The sequence below is a fragment of the Sinocyclocheilus rhinocerous genome, unplaced genomic scaffold (assembly GCF_001515625.1).
Source record: "Sinocyclocheilus rhinocerous isolate Xijiao unplaced genomic scaffold, SAMN03320098_v1.1 scaffold697, whole genome shotgun sequence".
NCBI classification, from domain to species: Eukaryota; Metazoa; Chordata; class Actinopteri; order Cypriniformes; family Cyprinidae; genus Sinocyclocheilus; species Sinocyclocheilus rhinocerous.
In genome coordinates, this window is record NW_015664033.1 from 1663519 (window position 1) to 1681445 (window position 17927).

A 17927-nucleotide genomic window follows, 5' to 3' on the forward strand; every position below is an offset into this window, starting at 1 on the left:
TTGCTCGTGGTCCCCAGCCATTCCTCTAATTCCCTCATAATTAACAGCGATACCTCATTAGCGCCTCAGACATGGTTAACATTGAGACGTGATGAAACTGCCGCTCATTAATAACCTTGGTGTAACGCGTGAATAATGAAATAACATTAAAAGTCACAAAACCATCAGTTCTGAAAGTTGTGAATATCAAATAGCACCTCTAAAAAGTTGAATGTCAAAACTGAAATGCCTTATAAAGGAATCAACATCACAGTCATAAGGACAAGAGACATCTTTCATTAGTGTTGGCTTATTTAATTATCACAGCAAGGCTTAAAGTAATGTAATAAAGATTCCTCTCATAGGACATGATTATGTTGCACTATCACGGAGCATTATGAAAAAGTAATGCTAATGTATCGTTATTGCTAGCTCAATAATTATTGATGCCTTTATTAGCATGAATTTTAATGTTGTCGAAGCATTATGTCCTGCTATTGCTATTTCTTTGACAAATTTTCTCTCTCCTTCACTCTTGCTGTTCTTCTCAGATCCGTACGTAAAGGCATCTCTGGTTTGTGAAGGTCGAAGGCTGAAAAAGAGGAAGACGTCCATAAAGAAGAATACTCTCAATCCCTCGTATAATGAGGCTCTGGTCTTTGATATCCCCAACGAGAACATAGAGAATGTGTCGCTCATCATCGCCGTCATGGACTACGACTGGTAAGATCATGACTGTCTTTTTCATGCTGTGATGGGCTCTGAGACATGCTGCAACACATCAGGCTCCCTGCTGTGATATGAGGCTTGACAGGAAGTGCCCACTTGTAACTTTAGGCGTGCTTACAGGCTGTGTCTCACAGAATTTATTCAGGAACACATGGATTTTCCATTCATTGAAAGAAGCATTTATTGAAGGTCTGTGGGAGAGCTTCAAATTAGATCAACACAGTGTTTCCTACAGAGTCCAGTTGTGTAAATACTTTCCTATTGTAATATTTCTCTAGTGTAATAAATGCTACCATTCCAAAGTTTGGGATCAGTAAGAAATTGATACTCATATCCACACTGAATTTATCCAAAGTGACAGTCAAGCCATTTATAATGGCTATATAAAAGGCTGTTCTTCTGAACATCCCTGAATCTTGAAAAAAAAAAAAAACTGTTTTCAACGTTGATAATACTGAGAGATATTTCTTGAGCAGCAAATCAGCATATTAGTATGATTTCTGAAGGATCATGTGACACTGAAGACTGGAGTAGTAATGATGCTGAAAATTCAGCTTTGCCATCACAGGAATAAATTACATTTTAAAATATATTACAATAGAAAATACTTGTCATAATATTTGATGATATTCACCATTATTTTTTCCCTCAACAAATTGTATTACCAGCATAACAATTATGAGTGACCTTGCAGTACTCGAGCTTGAATCACTTGAACTCCACATGATTTTAGATGATCTGAAAAGAATACGGAGCTTCAGCAGAAGCAATAACATCTGAGCATTTGAACAAAGTCACGTCATAATCACTGTCAGAAAATTTTCTTATTGGATTAAGAACCTAGAAACAGAATCTGAAATATTTCCTATTATCTAATATTATAATATAAGAAATTGTGTAATATAATATTCAATATTATGTTTTCTTATTAAATATGTAACATTTGTAATGTTTACCAATTTAATTGCTAGCTTTATTGTTTGATATTAAACTATAATTAATAACAAATTTCAGAATAGACCAAAATAGTGCCATTTGCTATGTTGCTGAGAAGTTAGCAATGAATAACTGAATAAAGAATGATTTTTTCATGCATTTAAGGATCTCTGTGACCGATACTGATGAGATAGTTTGTTGTTTAATTGGTGAATTAGAATTCCTGTTGCACATATTTGTATGTGTTTGCGCTCCACTGAACACAGGGCCTTATGCCCTCATGTGTCAGACTATTCCTGGTGGACTTCTGCAGTTTTGCATAAAGACAGACACCTCATGAATATACATGACAGCCTAATACTAATGGAAGTGGTGTCTGGTTGTGAGACACTCTGTAACACAGCCAGTGTTTCTTGTCTGGTGGGCACACCTTAAGTCACCTCTTCTCTGTGTGTGTGTGGGGCTCTTCTTGCTGCACTTCAGTATGATAGACCTTCAGATTGGCATTTATGTTTGGCTTTTGCATTATTCTGTATGTTTTTACTTTTTGAAAATGAAGTGCATGTACTGGTAGGTGCATGTGTAGTGTCACCTAATCCCACTTTTATGGACATATTTTTTCTTTTGTGGAACAAAATACGCCTTGAAAAACCAGATGCATACAAATCATGTATTAGATTCTATTTTAAGAACTGCTGTCAGCTCTGAAGAAATCCACATCCGAGTTTCCCAAATGCGTGTTTGTGGATGCTCTCCGTGATTTCATCTCTTCCCAATGGCACGCGGCACACCAGCCGCCCCTCCTAATGAAGCAGCTCATCTGTGAGCCGCAGATAATGCCTGATGAATTGCTCTTAGCTTTGCTGCATGTCATCTGTGCTAAACGCTCCATTCAGAAGCATTATTGCCTGGATAATAGTCATTTCTTATATATATCTGACATGCTAAACAATCCATTTTGCAATGTTTTAGCGTTTCTGTATTTAAACCAGCATTACTGTGGATGACGTCACACAGGTGCAGGCAAAGCAAGTTATTTTTGTTTGAGATGAAGAAACGTTGTTCATGGCATGCAGATTGCTTCATAAAACTGATGTTATTCATTTGATTTTAGGGTTTTTGCAACACAAAGACTTTGTTTTAAGTCTTCAATCAAGCTTGATTGACTTTTTTTTGGCATTATTGTTATTAAAATAAAGGCAGGACATAAATCCTGCCGGCACTCATTTCTTTGAGCATGACTTGATTTAGTGTTGGTGGAGCTACTTAGCTTCCTAAGCTACATTAAACTACAGTCAAGCTACATTAAAAAAAATAGCTAACTATGCTTCAAACTGCTAACAAAAAGTAGCTACATTGAAGCTATTTAAGGGGGTTAATTCAGTTAAATTGTATAACTATCAAAGCTGTATTTATTTGGCACAAATTAAGATCTGATTTAGGATGACAGTATTAAATTTGCCTAATACATTTATACTAAAAGATAAATGATTAATATAACTGAGTAAAAACAGGGCACAGCAGCATTTTAAAAAATAGACTCAGGAGCTCAAGTGAATCGGTGACTCATTTATTTTACCTGTTTGTTTGAACCATCTGGACAAATCATATAATTTCTCTAAAATTATTTGAGAGGACAGTTTTATTTATCTACACTACCATTCAAACTTTGGGGGTCAGTAGAATTTTTTTTTTAAAGAAATGATACTTTTATTCAGTGACATTAGTGACATTAAAGACATTTTACAATGTTTTAAAAGATTTCTGTTTCAAATAAAAGCTGAAAATATGTATCACGGTTTCCACAAAAATATTAAGCAGTACAACTGTTTTCAACTTTGATAATACTGAGAGATGTTTCTTGAGCAGCAAATCATCATATTAGATGATTTCTGAAGGATCATGTGACACTGAAGACTGAAGTAATGATGCTGAAAATTCAGCTTTGCATCACAGGAATAAATTAAATTTTAAAATATATTACAATAGAAAACAGTTACTTTTATTATTAATGTTATATTCATGTTTTTCCTGTACTTTTGATCAAATAAATGCAGTTTTGGTGAGCATAAGAGACAGGATTAGTTCACTTCCAGAATAAAAAAATTCCTGATAATTTACTAACCCCCATGTCATCCAAGATGTTATTGTCTTTCTTTCTTCAGTCGAAAAGAAATGAAGGTTTTCGAGGAAAACCTTCCAGGATTTTTCTCCATATAGTGGACTTCAATGGGGATCAACGGGTTGAGGGTCCAAATTGCAGTTTCACTGCAGCTTCAAAGGGCTCTACATGATCCCAGCCGAGGAATAAGGGTCTTATCAAACAAAACGATCCGTCATTTTCTAAAAAAAAAAATAAATAAAAATTATATACTTTTTAACCACAAATGCTCTACTACTAACTAATCCTTTAAAAGAATCTTACCGACCCCAAACTTTACGGTATTGTGTATATAAAAACTGTCTTATATTTCATGTGAAATGACTGTTATTATTATGTCATCACTATTGCAATAGCGTAGTTACACTCATGAAAGTAGGTCTTTATAAAGTCTCTGATGTCTCTATACAAATCCATTATCAAACAAAACGATCCCGCATTTTCTAAAAAAAAAAATAAATAAAAATTATATACTTTTTAACCACAAATGCTCTACTACTAACTAATCCTTTAAAAGAATCTTACCGACCCCAAACTTTACGGTATTGTGTATATAAAAACTGTCTTATATTTCATGTGAAATGACTGTTATTATTATGTCATCACTATTGCAATAGCGTAGTTACACTCATGAAAGTAGGTCTTTATAAAGTCTCTGATGTCTCTATACAAATCCAGGCCTGTCACGTGACACACATAAACTGTGGAGTATTTTTTTTTCTACTTCTCCTGCTTGGCAGTAAACCGTATGCATGAATGGCATTTATTTTCTGTCCTTGTCTCTGATCAACAGTAAATGCAAGAGGAAAGATTTACTTAAGTTCCACTTATTGAACCCGCTTGTTATTCCACCGTCACTTGAGCAGCTTTTCATACTCACTTTTCGAGTAATTAAGTGATTAGGACACCTCTCTCTCTTCTAATCTTCTCTCTCTCTCTTGTTTTCTTTATCTCGGTAATCAGTGGACCTATCATAAACAACTATACCCATCTGTCCTCTGTGAAAAATTTTCGCTCAAATCATTGAATCCGCTCCCTGTGCTCTTGCCTCATTTTGTTTATCTCTGTAATTCAATAATTGGAATGTACCTCTGTCTCTCTCCCCTTCTGTTCTCTGTTTGTCTGTGTAATTATGTGATCTCTCAGTCTGTGTCCGCGTAATTAAAGGACTGCGTGTGGAAACTCTCTCAGTGCGTCTGAGGGTGTGTGTGTGTGTGTGTGTCTTAATGGGCAGGTTGCTATATGACACTAAGGTCCTGTCTGCATCTTTCTAATTATATGATGCCGATTAGGCCTGCTTTTTTATCTTGTTACTTTGTGCTTCCTAGCGCCTCGTGTTCTCCTGTGTCTCTTTTCCGTCTTTGGTTCTCTCTCTCGCCTATTTGATGTAATGGATGCACTGTTCTGTGGTTCTCCTTCGTTTCTTAGCTTAACTGCATTAATTCACTCTCTCCCTCCCACTCTCTCTCTCTCTGTCTCTTAGTATCGGTCATAATGAGGTGATCGGGATGTGCCGTGTGGGCAGTGATGCTGATGGACCGGGAAGGGAGCACTGGACAGCCATGCTGGCGAATCCCCGCAAGCCTATTGAACACTGGCACCAGCTGGTGGAGGTAGACAGCGTGACCGCATGGCGTGTGTGTGTGTGTGAGCGAGCATGTGAAAATCAATCAGTGTGTGCTGTGTGTTATTGTGTATAGGCAGTGTCCTCTATACAAGCCAAGTCTGATTTAAAATGCCTTTAATGCCTTCGCACCTGATACCTGTTTGTCTTTATAAGTGTACACCATTCAAGCAGTCTTGTCTTGAAAAGGACTACGGTTGTCAAAAGTATGTATTTAGGTTTTTATTTGCCTGCAAGCCCTGTAAAGAATGCTTGCACCTCACGATCAAATGCACTTTTAGTTAAAATCCCCATCTGGGTGAGATAATAATGTATACAGTCAGTTATGTTTTAAGTGAATGTAAACAGACGGGAGAAAAAAAATGGATGTGTGCATTAGAGCTTGCAGTGTAAATACAGTCTAATAGAGCTGCTGCTGTCTATTATTTTGACAGCATTAATCAGAAAACATTAGCACAAAAAAGAGCAGACCACTTACTCGCTCACTGTTGGCGTGAATAATAATTGAAGCAATGCTTTCTTCATTGAAAAATACTTAAAACGACATTCTTTTGTTTTAATTTCATTTGTTAATACAGTATTAAATATTAAATAAAACTTTGAATATTGCTATGGTATTGAAATTGTGAAACCAGATTTTCACGGGTATTGGTATCAGCTACTAAAATTTTGCTTTCTCTTGATAAGACTAAAAGAAAATCTAGAAAGAAAGAAAACCTAAATGGAAAAAGAAACCTTTCTGGTAACTCTTTCCTTGAAGCCTGTATATATAATGCATTAAAAAAAAGGTATTCATAATGTGCGATAATGCATTTATAATGACCTATAAAAGACCTTATAATCTTAATTAGTATAATACTTACCTTTCTCGTGGTTATATAAAATAAGAGTTGTATGTAAGGGCTAACGTATTACACATTAAATCTTAACAGCAGGATCAGGACCCCTGAAGCGATTTATTTTGCGACTGATTGCACATAATCTTTCCTATTACATGGCTACTTAACAAATAAATAAATAAATGAACTTGAAATACTGATTTGAGTCGATTTGTTTTTTGTATGGGAGAAGGAGACATAGGACCAGATTTACTAATAGCTTGTGCCAGCACAAACCCTCTTTTGGCATTAAAAAAACTACTGTCAGGGTTTAGAGGCACGCAGTGAAACATTAGCGATGAAAGGGCGTGGATAGGTTTTTTTTTTCCGGCTAACCTTATTGCATATGTATTTGTAGGAGTTTCCATTTCAGATGCAAAATTTATGGGAGCAGAGTATCATGCAAGGTGATTTAGTAAGGTTTATGCTAGTTAGTTTACTGGTATTTGCACCGTTATTTAAACCCCCCCAAAATGCATAATAGCATATCTTAATCCCAGAGGCGGACAGTAACTAGTTACATTTACTTGAGTATTGTACTTAAGTACACTTTTTGAGTATCGGTACTTTACTTGAGTATTATCCATTCTGTGGCTGTGTTAGTAAATTACACACACCTGATTATCATCAGCTCATCTTATTTGTGACCCTATGCTAATTTGAGGTGATCTTAGATAGATTGAGCTGGTCATTACATGAATGCACTGGCTGCGTCTGTGTTCTTTAATTTGCTCATCGTCAGTAGATCAACCGCAGAACTTTCCACTCCTATCAATGACTTTATGCGATTGTTTAGTAAATCTGACCCTTAAAGACATAAAAACTTGGTTTCTTGGGACAATGATCAGTTACACAGTTCAGTGGTCATTATACTAAAATATGACTGCAGAATGCCATGTTTAATGCATTAATACCTTGCTTAAGTTGAACTTTACCTGATCAACATTCTATTGCATTTGTTATTGTGTGCTATTATGTGTAAGTTTAATAGTTCATTATAAAATATTTTATTGTATTATAACCAGTGCTGGGTACTAGATTACTTACAAAATTGTAGTTCATTACTGATTACAGATTACGATGAAAATTGTAGTTAGTAACGTAATCTCGGTTATTCATTTGAGGTAGTGTACTATTACTACTTTTTAGATTACTTTTTACCTAACTTGTTTTAAACTTACCATTAAATAGTAATTACATGATGTATAAAAAAGCCAAAGAGAAAATATTTTAGGTCTGAAATATCATTGTCATGACTGCCAGAACCAACAATTTCTGAAGGTCACTGGATATGATGAAGACAGTGTTTCACAGCTATACATCACCTGTGTTTAGTAACTTGCATAATTATTCATTTCATACATTGTCTAATTACATGAGGAGTGCTTCCCTCAATTTAGAAGCATGGATCGGAAAATTATTTACATGAGATTTACATGGCCATGCTATATTGTGAATACAGTCAAAGCTAAATGGTTTGACACACAGTCAGTTTTTGGAATTTGATCATGTAATCCAGATTACATGTAATCAGTTACTACCCAGCACTGATTATAACTCTGGTTACAGTTAATACTGAAAAGATACAATATAATAAATCATTAATTGCTTTGATAATGCCTTATATGTATGAAATCACCTTCTGAATAATCATGTATTTTCATTGCTGTTTACCTTTCACAGGAGAAATCCATAAACACATACGTGTCAAAGAGTGCCACAGCCTCCCCTAAGCCACACATAGTGGTGGACAGCCCTCACTCTGAGTAGAGATGTGAGTACACGCACACATGAACATAATCGCATGCTGTAAATAGAAGGGTACTTCCTCACATAGGGGATCTGTGTGGGTGTTACACTGGAGTACTTCAGGTTTCAGTCATGAACTAACACACACTGACAAAAACATCAGTGTTTACATAGCAGCAGGATATGTCTATTAGTCCTATTTTAGAGTGCTAAATATGGTTGCGTTCTCAGCTTTGTTACTAACAACTGCATTCTATAAAGACAATTTTCAGGACACAAAGGCGAATTTTGAGAGCAAGTGTGGTTGATATGTAAATGGAACCGCACTGAACAACTAGTCATGTGGGGTTCTGGTAACTCACCGAGGAAGACGAGGCAAAGATATGAGCTTGTTTTGTGGTCTGACTCTGAGTGCAACCCAAATCTGCTGTCTAAAAAAAATTAAAACAGCATTTGAAGCCACTATTGGTTAATTAACATTTGACACATTAACTAATTTTTTATCATGTTAATTGTGGTGCTTTCTGCCATTTAAAGACACTATCTTTGATATTTATTCATGACTTTCTAAACAAAATTGTTCAGAACGATTATCTGTTCATATGACGCCATTCAAGCTGCTTTTCTCAGCTATTTAACAGTCACATCTATCTAATAGTAAATGCAGTTGTCAATCCCATACAATGTATGAATGCAGCCATCTGTTCACTGAAGCTCTTTGTGTTTATGTAACTTGCCGTTTGTGTTTATATGGTTAACAGTGTTTTTTCTGTCTCTCTGTTTCTTTTTCTCATCCTCAGGTCAGCATTATCTTTTTAGCAACAGAAAAACAGTCTTTCTTTTCACCTGTGAATAATTATTCATCAAGAAAGAACCAGAGAAGAGACTGTGCTTGTGGTAGTGCTATTCCTCTAAGTCAACCCTGCAGACCCAACACAATATAGAGAAAAATAACTAGACTAGACCGGACACAAATCACACAGATACATCTCCACACACACACAAACAAACAGACATAATCACACATGGAATCGTAACAACTGGCATGGATGGTTTTGCTTCAGGAATGATGTTAAAGTCAAAATATGTCATGATTTATTCAGGGGAAATATGACAAACATTCCCACTTTAAATAGATAATCTTTATTTAGTTATCTGAAACTGAGCCTACAAAAAAAAAGTTTTTAATTACATAAAAAACAAAAAATAATCAGGAGAGACCTGATAGCTTATGGACCACGAATGTTTCTGTGTATGTGTGAGCGCATGTGTGTATGTGAGTTTGTACGGGTGTCTGTGTGTAGCTATAGAAAATCTCTACAAGGTGTTTTCAGTCTGACAAGTAGCTGCAAGTTCTAGGAGTGGTCTTCTCTGCCAATGCAGAATCCTTGCAACTGTTTCCTGTTTCTCTGGTGAGGAGGACTACTTTATGACCGTTCCCATCGGGAGAAGGAGAAATAAGGACGGATACATTGGCCAAATCGTGTCGTGCAGTATTGAAATGTGTCCCTCTGCCTTTTACATTTTTATCACTTTCTGCTTGGAGCTCATTGAGATCAGCAGTGTTTCCTTTTTTCCTTCGTTTACTAGAGTCCAGCCATTCTTCTTGTTCTACCAGATACTGAATGAAATGATTGGAGAATATGTTTCCCTGACATGGACACACTGGCAGACTGAATCCCACTGAGAACTCTTCCAAAGGAAGCTATCATTGATTTCAAATATTGCCAGAGGACCCTAACTGGGACGGACCTTGGATTTGTGTGCACTTCCTGGAAACATATCCTACGGGGAAAAGATCTGGCCATAGTATTTTATTTTTATACCACGCCAGGATTTTTTTTCTCTTAGACATTTTTAATTTCAAAGGAGGACGTGTGTGCTCTCCATCATCCTTCTGCCAAGAGGACCGCTTTGGAAAGACGCATGCATTCATCCTCTTTTTTCCTCCCATGTATTCTATGTGTTTGTAGGAGTGCTCTTTTGTGTCGATATGCATTTGCTCGTCGGTTTGTGTGTGCGCGTGTATGCCTGTGTCGGTATATGTCACCGTGACCCCGTGTACGTCTCCAATTCCCGTCCTTTGTCCTGCGCAGAGAAAATCTCGTTTTGAACAATCAAGTGTCTCCTGTCCTGTGTCTTAGAGGAACTATTTCTTGTGTAGGACCTGTTGCACTTGGTAGGGTCAGGGTCTATTTCTCAGACGCGCGTTTCGGTCGTTCTCCGTCGAATGTGGTAGTGACCTGTCTCTGTTGTGTCCCTAACCAGCTCGTCACTGAAACGTGCCCCTAGCCTGATCTGTGTTCTCGTGTTGGGTGTGCTTTTCTTTTTTTGTAAATGTGCTCTGTATGTACGAGGGGACAAACCTGGTGGCCACTGCTGTCGAGGAATAAAATGTTGGAAGTTTTTCATTGTCTTTAAAAGCAAAAGGGGGAAAAAAGACAAACTGGTTCTCTTCATCTCTTTTGGCTAATGTGACTATCTTTTCTGTCTGAGCATTCCTTGCAAACAGAGGCAAAGAGGGGGACACGTCTTTTATTGTTTTAGGGCCACAAGATTACTTGTATAATTTTACATTACAAACTGACTTCAGATGCTTTTTTTAAAATACGTTCAGTAAAGTTACTGCTTCTCTAGTCAGAAGCAATATAGTGGCCAAAGCGCTAAATTCACATACCCTTGATATCCAGGGTCACTGCCTCTATTAAAAGGATAATTCACCCAGTAATGAAAAATCTGTCTTTTACTCACCCTCATGCCGTTCCAAACCTGTATGAAAAAATAATTTTTTCTTCACAAAATCCTTATACAATGAAATCCAATGGGGTCCAATATTGTTTTTGGACACCGCTGGCTTCAAAATATCATCTTTCGCAGAAGAAAGAAAGTCATGCAGGTTTGAAAAGACATGATGGTGCATAAATGATAGCAGAATATTTAATTTAAGACGAACTATCTCTTTAATATCGCAGTACAACCACTGCCAATGCTACCGCACACGTCCCTCAATGGAGGAATACTGCATTACCAATCACTAACACTCATGTTATTGAAATGTACATCAGTATAATTATTTCCCACTGAGCTCATATTTTCTCTGTTTCCATTATTAATCACATGCCAGGCCTTGGACGCACACACACACTCTCACCGGTGTTTGCTCAGTCCTTAGTCCGTTATCGTATATCAGCTCTTGTTGTTTTCTAAGAGGCCATTGATTCCGTCATACACGTGGATGTGGTATCGACCCGCAGGCTTCAGCTCCTGTCTCCAGCAGGCCCATCTCTTCTGCTGCCTTAGATCTTACACTGTGGAGGCACGATCCCTGTAGAGTGACCTCTGACCCCGTCATCAGCTCCCACAAAATACAAACTTTGACGATAGCTTTCTCTTCGGTTCACCCCAGGCCATAATTTTCTCTCTCTCTGTTTGTCTCCCCTCTTTCCTCTGTCTCTCTATGTCAGTGCAATTCTGAATGATCCTGAGGAAATGTGTTTGCATGCTTATATTAACATGGATGATGTCAACTTGATGCAATGATAATTTAATAAGTGATGCTCAACACAAAAAACTGACGATGAACTTGATACTAACACTACTAATGACAAACAGATCTAGCAACCTGTTGGATATCATCAAAACACTGATGATTAATGTTGTTAATATTGTATATCCTCTTTGAGATGGTATTACAGTTTCTGGATATGTTTTTCTTTGTTTGTTTGTTTGTTTGCTTTTTTTAGTTTTCTTTGAAAAAGTTTACTTTTTTATATGTTCATATTAAGCTGAGACTTAGAGCAAGATAAAAATGAAATGCAGTCAGGGCGAGAACATTTCAGCTGGAAAAAACAAAAAACTAAATTTAAAATAAAGACCAAAAAAAAACTTTTAGGAGGATGATTATGTGAATGATAAAAAGGATGATTCAAAGGCTGGAGCGATGATGGCTGAAATAAAATATGTATGAAAAATCATTGCAATGAGTTTGCGTGATACAGCTGTTTGTGTTCATGTAACGGGTTGTGAATCATGCTGATCTTTCTGTCTACCTCTTACTTTGTATCTCACTCCCTTTCCCCTCCTGCTGTGCATTAACTTGTGAGTAATTATTTAGTTACCATCATAAATTCTTTATCGAGGGCCCACTTTATATAAACGCAGTGTGGAGCATTGCATTCATGTACATGCTTCTGTTTTTCTGTATTTCCATAGGCACGTAAACACACTCACAACCATGTGTGTCGTATCCATAAATCAAACCCGGCCTTTCTCCGCCTCAGCCTCGTTCTTCAAATCAGGTTGTATCTTTATGGCTTTTCCGGTCACAAAACTTCCTGCCGTTAATTGCACCCATGTGGTGTGATTCTTAGCGGGTTCGATTTGTTACTGCCTGATTCTTCGCATCCATCTTGACATCTTAAGAGTCACATTCATGTGAGTCTAATGCACTGTTCATCTGAGCCTCACTGTAGGCAGAACAGCCAGAGTCAGCACTCTCTGACACACACAGATGCAGGAAGAGAGACAGAGGTGCAGGGAATTAGCGCGTGTGGTGAAGACTACAAATGTGCTACAGAGAAAAGCAGGGGGTAAATCTTGACAAGAGAACAGGAGCCAGTTTCATTAACACAGCCATTATGTTAAGACAGTATCTTAAGAGGTAGTCTGACCAAAATTATCACATTTGGTCTATTTTTTTGATGCACTGACTTCAAAAAGTAAGGACTAGCCTTTAAAAAATTAGTATGACTGACTTCTAAAATTATAGTCTAAGCAGTTTACGCAACTGGCCCCAGGGTGAACAATATGAAAAGAGCGGTAAGAGGATAAATGTTTGAGAATAGCTAGAGAAAAACTATTAGAGGAATGGAATGAAATGAATATTCCTTAATTCAGGTTCAATGCAAGTTAAGCTCAACTGACGGATGTGGCATAATGTTCACTACAAAAATTAAAGGGTTAGTTCACCCAAAAATGAAAATTAGGCTGCGTTTTACTCACCCCCGAGGCATCCTAGGTGTATATGACTTTCTTCTTTCAGACGAATCCAGTCGGAGTTATTTTAAAAATAGTCTTTGATCTTTCAAGCTGTTTAATGCCACTCAGCGGGTGTTGCATTGCTTCAGTCCAAAAGAACTTAAATAAAAAATCGCCAATCCATAAAAAAAGTGTCTCACGCAGCTCCGGGGGGTGAACAAAGACCTTCTGTAGCGAATCGATGCGTTTTTGTAAGAAAAATATCCATATTGAAAACGTAATAATAACTTTAATGTAGCTTGGCTCACTGTTGTACACTGAAGCAGCTCCGGAAGGATGACGTATGAGGTCAGCGCTGCGCATGCGCCGCTCAGTAGTGACGCACGCGGAAAGATGTATAGCCTATTCATTATAAAAATAGTTTTAACGAATAACGTATGAAAGCTAATTAATATTTGACAACTATGACAGTAAAGTTAAACGACCGAAAGCAATATCCAGACGTAAACTACTCAACTTTTTTCTCTCATATATATTGCCTATTTGGATTGAAAATGTGGTATACTTTATGTGATTAGTGAAATTCCTAACTGAATGTGACGAGACAAGAAACGTTTTCGACATTTTAGGCATGCAAATAAAAGCACACGTGTGCATATTTTAAAATAGACCTATTATTTGCAAATAGTTCAAAATGACTACTTCCCAACTAGAATTAGACCTAGAAATTCCTTCACCTACAATTTATTTATGCTTTATTTATCTATTCTTTTAAAGGTCCCCCTTACGAAAATTAACCATTGTTATATTGTGTAGTAACCGTGTGTTGATTACCATTTTTATAAACACAGTTTTACGCAAACCCATGGTTAATTTGTGGTTACTATGGTTTATCTATTAGTTACCATGTTTTTCTTTTTTCTTTTTTTTTCCTTTCTTTTTTTTTTTTGTAAAACCATGGTTATTTTTCGTAAGGACCCCCATCGGATCCATTTACTTCCTTGGTGTTTCACCATTCATTCATTGATCCATACATTCACTCATTCGTTAAACAGTATGCCACAAATCCTGCATTGAACCCGGGACATTCCTTTCAGGGATTCCGTGCAGGGTGTGTAAGGAGAATATAAGAGCGAAAGAAAACGAGAGGAAGAGGTGGACCGATCCGGTATGCATGCTCACCGAGACGTGTATGCACCTGCAACACATCGGCCCTGCGAGAGCAGCGTGAGAAGCGCGCAGCGGAGGTGAAGATGCGCCAGTTCACAACAACCCATTCCGCGCGCGCTGAGGGGTGGGGGTCGGGGGAGCGCAGTCTCCATGGCAACGGTCCCACAGTGCAAAAAAATCATGTAGTCAGAAAGATTTTTCACCCGGCTCACTGAGCTGAAAGAGAGACGGGGGATAGAGAGAGAGAGAGAGCAGAAGAGAAAAACTTGAGGAGCGGGCGTGGTGTAGAGCTGTTTTTATCACTGTGGGGAAAAAAATGATCGAGTGAAATTAGTAACATGGTGCAATTATCATTACTGCTAATAGCTGTGACTGTAATAGAGAATGCTATGTTCATTTTCACAGCCTCAAGGAAAGACATCCATCCATTTCGAGATCAAGATTCATTTCTGTAATGACAGAATGATGGGAAAATATTAGTCTAATCATGAGTGTTTGGTGTTGTGCATGTGTATGTGAACATGCACCTGTTTTTCCTCACCTGTGCCCTGTGAAATGTACCTCGGAGGCGTATTATTGTAGCCCCAGTGACCCAGATAGCGGTGGTATGTATATGGGTGTGTTCTGTGCGCTCTGGTCGCCTGGTGTGAGTTCCAGATGGCTCCTGTCTCCCAGCAGAGAGCACCAGTAAAGGCTTCGTGTTTTAATCAGTGCCACCTGGAGGACACCTCTCCAGAGAATAATGTCGGACATCCGGAAACAAGACAACATTTTGTGGGATTTTGAAGTGGAATGCATAAATGCCCTGCTGATGCAGAAGAGTTGATAGTTATATACACTCTCAGACAAAAAGGTACAAAAGCTGTCACTGGGGTGATACCCGTTCAAAAGGTAGCCTACTAAAATGTATAGGGTACTAATATGCACTCTTTAGGTAAGGTGTACAAAGGTACTGCCCCAGTGACAGCTTTTGTACATTTTCTCTGAGAGTGTACATAGCTGAATTGAATAGTATACCTCAGACATGTCTTTGTATTATTAAAACACACACGAAAGTGCTGATCTTAAGAAACAACAGCAGTTTTCGGTGGGAGAAAATTTCACATTATAGGCAAATAGCATGAATTTTATAAGGTGATACATATTAAATTAACATAAATCTTCAATAATGGTGCACAAGAGCATCTACGTTCGTGTGTGCAGGCAGCACAAATAAAAAAGGAATTATGGGCCACCTCATTCATTACAATAGTTTTTTTTTCTCCCTCTGTTTCCTGAATTATAATAACAGAAAGATATTCACTTAAAATCAAGCCATCTGCTGGTGGTGTTCAACTGGGAAAATTGTCTCTAGTCAAACATACCAGTTTATTTGTGTGTTATATTATTATTATTATTATATAGTAATATATATGTATTATTATATAGCAATATATGTATTATTATATAGTAAAATATATGTATTGTATAGTAATATATATGTATTATTACTATTATATAGTAATATATGTATTAAGAATAATTATATAGTACTGTTAAAAAAATAAAATTAATTAATGATGTATGCATTAAATTGTTCAAAAGGGGCCTTTTACATTGTTACCAACTTTTACATTGTCAGCGAAAAATTCTAAAAAAATACTGTTCTTTTGACCTTTCTATTCATCAAGAATCCTGCAACAATATATCATGGTTTTCACACAAAAAAATAAAAAAATAAATATATATATATATATTAAGCAGCACAACTGTTTTCATTGTTGATAATAATTGATTTCTGAATGATTATGTGACACTGAAGACTGGAGTAGTGACTGATGAAAATTCAGTTTTGCCAAAAAAATTAAAATTAAATTCAAATTTTAAATATATTCAAATACAAAGTTATAGTTGTTTTAAATTGTAAAAATATTTAACAAAACTTCTGTTTTTACTGTATTATTCATCAAATAAATGCCTTATAAAAAAAGAAAATACAAAAGAACTGCCTAACTCTAAAACATTAAGAAGTCTTACTGGCCTCAATAGTTTTTCTTTTCTGTAAATCATATATGTATTATTTGACTAAATTATCTAATGGGCAGACAAATGTTTTAGTTTGCTGTCGTCTAGGCAATCTTGTAATAAGTAATAAATATTTATTTTCTTAAGAATAATAGTAGTCCAAGGCACTCGAATCTTATTCAAAAAGTTTTAAAAAGCCTTTATTTCATCATGGCTATGAGTTTTAAGAACAGGTGACAAGTGCACACCTACGTTGCGGCTATTTTGCCTTCGTCAGGGTGTGAGCTGAATTCTTATTACAAAAAAGGTACAAGGTCTAATTCCCCATTAAATTTTTTACAATTAACATTTATTTAATTTATTTATGTTTTTTTTTTTTTTTTACTATACTGGAAATGCAGTCAATCTTTAGTGATGTGATGCTGTCAATCAATGTATGGAGTTAAGAGTTGGGTTTGTCTTCACTCCACAGTTCCCTTGTTCACCTTAAATCCGTCTAATCTAGCCACCCAGATCACAAAGCTGAGCTAAAGCCTCCAAAATTGTGCCACTCCACAAAAGAAAACTCCCTGGAGATGGATGTGGAATAGAGCACAGAAAATGCATCTCTAAAAAAAAATCTCTTATTCGGACACACACTGGTCCTAAGTTCCGGACAATCATAACTAACCCTAGGGGCACTCTTCTGTTTACTGACCGTGAAAAGCAAAGGAAGTCAGCCGGGGGTTGTAAGAGAATAGCTCTAAACTGATTCAGAGCATTGTTTGTATGGGAGGTTTTAAATATGATGCACTTGATGCTCTCCGTTGCTCGCTGGAGAGTAGATTACATTGTTGGAAGGAGAGAGAACGAGCGAGCCTCAGGGCCACTTGGCTCGCGGCACACTGTTCTTATTTGACAGCAGGTTGGGTCGCTTGGGGCCGTCTGAGTAATTATGCACATTCTTGCAGTAAGGAGCAACAAGGAGAGGTAACTGGTTGCACACCGACCTAAAAACATGATTCTTTCTTCAATAACTTACCTCTCTCCTCCTTTCTGATATTCAGTGAAGCACAGCGCAGAGACTGGACTGATTCTGTGTAGGCCTAGGTAACATAAAGTATAAATAGGACAGTAATTTAGAGACAGTCCATGTACAATGTGATTGCTCAAGAAAATAGTAAAGTTAGGCCTATACAGCATTATCCAGTTGTTTCTATGGTCTTCTTCTTCTTCTTCTTTTTTTTTTTTGGTTGCTTGACTTTAGTGACATCTACTGTTTACTTAGCTGTTTGCTCTTAAGTTTAGAAAACCCGTTGTCCCAAATAATAATAATAATAATAATAATACATATTAAAATTATAACATTCGTTTCAATAATGGATTGTTTCAATAAGATTTTAAATAATAATAGATACAATAAAAAAAAATATATATACAAAAAGCACCAAGTAGGGCCTAGGCTACTTAAAACATATAAAATACAATAATGTAGCCTAACATAAGATTGAAGATTAAAAAAAAAAGAATAAGAAAGATAAGAAAACTGGAAATTAAAACTAAATAATAATAAAAAAACCACACTCTAGTATACATTTAAGATTAAAACATTATGATGATGATAATAAAATCGTCATACTTTATTATTAGGCTATTATATATATCTTACATTTATGGATTACTTTCATAAGCATATATTTTATTTCCTTATGCAAACACAATAATGCCTAGGCTATGTTTA

General features: G+C 36.6%; 1 pseudogene; it reads left to right on the top strand.

Annotated features, from left to right (window-relative positions):
- Positions 1–11649, top strand: part of LOC107729541 (synaptotagmin-C-like) — a 43638-nt pseudogene extending 31989 nt beyond the window's left edge.
- The last annotated feature ends 6278 nt before the right edge of the window (positions 11650–17927 follow it).